Below are 5,528 nucleotides of genomic sequence, written 5' to 3' on the forward strand. Positions count from 1 at the left end.
TGAAAGCATTTTAACTCACCATGTATACTATACACATATTATGTTTTCTCGATGCTACCTTAACAAAAGACGGATCTTGACAGTACTGAAGTTGAAAAGCGGATTGTAAGAGATAAATCAACAAGCTATTCATAAGAAAACAAATGCTGTTTCTAGCAGTCTGTTTATCCGACTTTGTGTTTATGTAGGTTAAAATACTAAAGGGAAAAAACTCGAAAAAATATCAACTCAGATATTATTATGCAATAATATAGTAGTGAGAGATCCTGAGGGGACTGAGGGAGCCAGGGCCCTCATTTTATTTGTAAATGTGCAATATTAGGCATAATTTGAATGCAATTTGTCACAAAATCATCATATATGCTTTCTGCATCTGAATGCACCTCCCCCCCAATTTACAGAGAAATCAGCGTCCTTGTAATTAGGTACAGAAACTGTATTGATGATGTTTTCTTTTTTCTTTTTTTAAAAATCGTATTTTATTATAAACGTTCCTAATTTGCATTAACTATTAAATAAGTTTACTAAACATATACTAGATGAACCTCATTTCGGGGCTGGAAATAGTTTGGAAAGTCAAGGCCCTCTTTTCCCCCGTTTCTACACCCTTGAGAATAGTAAGCGATCGAATTAAATAACAAGCCTCTGCAATTTGATTCATTTATATATATATAATATATATATTCGATTCCCGGCGGGAGCTCATGTGGAAGAACAGAAGGTATGGGACATTCGTAATATTGTTTTGAAATTGCCTTCATGCAAGATTCTTCCTTATTCGACAGAAGAAACGCAGTATGATTTTTTTTCTTCGTTTCAATACCTTACGTATGTGTGGCCAATTACGTAATCCTTCTTTACTCCTCTAGCAGGGATGCAAAAGCACCAGGCGTCTGAGTGGTGTCATAAATTATTGTAACCCAAAACAAACTCGACCATATCGCGTTGTAAGAGTATGTTATTATAGGAACAGACATGGAAGCAAAGGAGCTGATTGTGTGTGTAGGAACGCAACTTCTCTTCTAGCATAAACAGAATTCATCAGTGTCTAGGTTGCTTTCTTTCGTGGTAGTTCATTTGTTCTCCAAAATTATAGTTGACAATGTCTTTAAGGAAACCGAGTACAAGTGCGGAATTTTCTTTAGAAAAAAAAAAGTGCTACGAAGTGAAGCTCGAAGAATTATTTTTTTGTGTTTATAATTTTTGGAACTCATAATAAAAAATTTACAAGAGTCAGATTCAGACAATGGCGAAATATTAATTGACATAGACGATAGTGAAAGTAGTGTTGAAGACGAACGTTTAGCAGTTCCACTGGAATAAGTTAATAGGTAGGTTATTCAGTTGCTATATATACTTCTAGGATACACAGCTAAAATCTTTGAGTTTGCTGGAATAGTATATTTACATTGTGAATAATGTTGCCAATGTATGTGTAATAATCTCAACTAGAGGAAGAGCGAGAAGGGAAAGGGGAGTCCGAAATCCGGCAACACCGCGCGGAATATCCCACAGCATTGGCTACTGCCCGTGATGCTTTACATCTGAAAAACACAATAGTTGTTGAGATTTCTTTTCCTTCACTGCCTTTCGCCTGGTTAAAAAGTAGTTTGCAGTGCTTTGGAGCAGCTGCAGGTGGGAACGCGATAATGTTTGAGACATACCGGCGACTTTTTTGTGTGTGAAAATAAGACCTTCCTCATAAAGCAGTAAATAACTGCAGTAGCAATTGTCTACGTAAGTGATAAAGACATATCCAACTACAAGAAACTAATACAGTATATATATTCATTATTGTGTTTCTCTTTTAACAGCTACTAGCTAGGGATGGTCAATTCCAGAATTTTTACTTTCCGGAATCCGAAAAGTAAAATCGGAAAAATTCCGAATTTTTCTAAATTCCGGATTTTTCAGTGTCAGAATTTATCGGAATTCCGGAATTTTCCCGAATTCCGGATTTTTTCCGAAATCCGGATTTTTTTCGAATTCCGGAATTTTTCCGAATTCCGGATTTTTTCCGAAATCAGGATTTTTTCTGAATTCCGGAATTTTCCGAAATCAGGATTTTTTCCGATCCGGAAAACAAAATTTCCGGAATCCGGATTCCGGAAAATTTTGGCCATCCCTAGTATGTATGTATATATGAGTACCGGTACCCATTCATGAACAAATGCTCCATTTTATTTGTATATGAAATTACTTCTTATAGTCTTCTGGGCAATCAACTTGTCAATAACTCTTCTGAAGTTTATTTTTCACATTTTTTCTCTGTTGATACTATAGATCAGCGTTTCCCAACTGGTGTGACGCGGCACACTGGTGTGCCGCGAATGGACCGCTGGTGTGCCGCGAGGAAATCGGATCAAAATTATTAATTCTATAGCAATCAAATTGCAAGACATAGGAAAAAAATGTAAATTTTTGTATCTCACATTACTATGAATTTCTACCATGGAAAAAATTACTGTAATTGTAATATATTATTCTACATCTATTACTGTGTAGCAGACAGTATTTCGGCTCGTACACATTTCCACGGTTAGCTGCTATGTTACGCTTCAATTGAGAGTCATACTAACACCGAAAAATGGAAGCATTTGTACGGTACGCGTCAAGTGAACCTTCGTAGAACACTCATCAGCACGTGACTGATAGAACAACACTTTGTTCAACAGCTGTGTTTTGACTTCGACGCATCGCAAGCTGTGTGATTGCAATAATATGCACCGGTTATGGTTAAAACAGCAAAGTTAAAAGTACAAGACATTTGTTTGTTCGTTCTTTATTTAGTGATCTTAGTTTTTAGTGAAAGGTTGGATACAGTTTTCGAAAAATAAAGCGTATTTTTAAAAATCTGAGTCTTATATTTCATTGCAATTGTTTTCTGTCTTAAAATTAGAATAAAAAAATAAGCATAATGAATTAGCATAGGGTAAAAACAGTGATCGACCTTTCATCTCTATGAGAAGGAGATCAGTAATCACAGAAAAAAAAATAACCGTGGTATTTTATATTTGCAAATAATAATAATAATAATAATAATAATAATAATAATAATAATAATAATAATAATAATAATAATAATAATAATAATAATATGTCTATGAGTGTGCCGCGAGAATTCAAGTTACACCCGTAGTGTGCCGCAAGTTGAAAAAGGTTGGGAAACGCTGCTATAGATAATGAATGCACTGAAACTAGTTTGAGCTACAGCACTCTTTTAAATTATTTTATAATCTCTAATATGGTAAAACAACTTTTAGTTTCTGAAGTCGACGTTGGATTATTAGTATTTACTATGATTTCCATGAATTCTGTTGTATTCCATTCTCCTTCTACGGACTCACCGTTAATTTCACGACGATATACTATTGGCATTTGTAATAGACTACGAACATCTGCTATCTCGTATATTTGAATTGCCAGTTATTATGTTTTGTGTAGTGAACAATATACACGAAACATGCAAATAATGTTCAGACATCAGTATCACAGTTCTGGTAATTTCATTGAATATTAAAATGCATTTTATGTTTACAAATATATTTATTGTAAAAATAATTTTTGTAATATAAATAAGGTTTTGTGTAGAAATTCAGGTTTCACGGGAGCTTCATTGTGCTGAAATGTGACTTATTTGACTCAGAAATGCAGAGGTTAATTACTAAGTTTTGCTTGGAAGCTGAAGCTAGATGGTGCGGTAACATTGGTAAAGTTACGATCAACTTCTGACCAAGATGAGCTACTGGTGATCTGAAACAAGAAACGGGATATTATAATTACTTCATAGTAATGTAAACAACGTACTGAAATGTATGAGATTCTTTTCTAAGATAGATATGAACACTGTTATTCCTTGTAGTACAAAAGTTAGCTTTGGGAATTTGTACTTAAATTTATTTTAATTAAATATATTAATTTAAGTAATATTTTCTCCGACGAAGATGCTTCATAATTTGACAAATTAAACGGCCATGCCAAATTTCCAAAATTAGTATTCCAAGAAAGCATATACAAACACAAGTTCAATACATTTTACCCCTAAAATAGTAGTACGTTGTGATACCTAATTTATGATTGCCATAATAACACGAAATATAAAAGTTTTCGTTAGTGAAAATTCATCTTCAAGTAGGACCAAGTTACTTAGACACTTTTAGTGATGATATCGATTTTTTTATTTTTGTTACCGTAAACCTTATCATAAAAGTCATAATGGCGGCTATTTTGTGAATTACAGTCTCCTCCAATCTGTTCGTAACTTTTTACAAATGTTTCAGCAAGCATATTTTTCCACCTAAATATTCAGTTTTCAAAAATTACGCAGGTAAATTCCATCATTTTTTAAACTTATAAACTGCGATTATTAGATTTGGATGTACCTTTTTAACCGTAATATCCATATCCGTAACCAAGACCGGATCGAAGCCCATATCCATATCCAAGCCCACTGTATCCGTATCCAACAGCTGGGTATCCATAGCCAATACCATAGGCTCCCAAGACTCCTCTCTTATCTCTAGCAGTCTCCTGGGCAAAGGCAACAGCCAACAAGGCGAAAAGTACAAGAGCCTGAAAATGAAGTTGAAATATTTTAGGTTTAAAATAGTTGTAATAAATAGTGTAAATGTTTAAAAATGTAAGGTTGAATAAATTATCATGTATTCGAATATATAGTTTCTAGTTATAATACTTTTACTTACCAAGAACTTCATGTTATTAGTTGTTGTGTAGATTGTAGCTAACAATTGCTGTGTTTAAAGATCTAAAATATCGCATGTTATATAGAAACGTCTTGTCCTTGCTCTCGGAAGAATTGAGATCGATTACCTCTTTCACTTTTACTGTTTTCTTTTTCCATTTTCTCGGGAACTTGTACTTTGTTGTTGAGGTCATTGTCACTTGTATTCCGGGGTGTGTTGGTAATTCAATCAACCTTGGATAATCTGACGGTATTAGATCGAAACATTCTAATTGGTGGACTGAAAAGTGCAGGAAGTGTAAATAAACGTAATTTATGTGGTAAATGCATGTTTCCGTTTTAGTGATATGACAGGTTACAAATAAATTATTGTTTTTCGATGCTCACTTCTCGCACAGCTATTGAAATTATTTTTTTCAGTAAGTTACTGCATTTGTCATTGAATATATATTTTTCTACCTTTAAGTTATTTCTATGCAATCTGTATTTGTTTTCTCTGTTTGCTCTGTTTTCTCTATTTGTTTTCTCAAAAGTTAGAGCTTTAAAAATATATTCGATTCTATGTAAGCACCGAAGGCGAAAGCAATAAATGATGCATTGGAGATAAGTCAATTGATTGGAGTTAGTGCCTCATTTTAGAATTGAAGTTATTTTCGATGGTATATATTGCTCAAAGTTGGTTCTAGACCATTAGTTGCGTTTTCACTCTAGATTTCCCTTAACGAGGATTGTGCCGCGAATCATTACATACCGAGAAAAAAATATGTATTTGTCACTCGACTCGAAGAATTTGAAGAATTGATTTTTTCAACGATTTTCTCAAAAA

General features: G+C 33.7%; 1 long non-coding RNA gene across 1 annotated transcript; it reads right to left on the reverse strand.

The window, feature by feature from the left end:
* Positions 1-3,526: 3,526 nt before the first annotated feature.
* On the reverse strand, positions 3,527-4,740 carry LOC145694092 (uncharacterized). The gene is made up of 3 exons (XR_014132923.1): positions 4,704-4,740; positions 4,383-4,572; positions 3,527-3,753 (listed from the first exon to the last, which is right to left on the reverse strand). It is a non-coding gene; the product is annotated as an uncharacterized LOC145694092 (long non-coding RNA).
* Between the last annotated feature and the right edge of the window lie 788 nt (positions 4,741-5,528).

This window comes from Thermobia domestica, chromosome 9, assembly GCF_964235325.1.
Source record: "Thermobia domestica chromosome 9, izTheDome1.hap1.1, whole genome shotgun sequence".
Lineage (NCBI taxonomy): Eukaryota > Metazoa > Arthropoda > Insecta > Zygentoma > Lepismatidae > Thermobia > Thermobia domestica.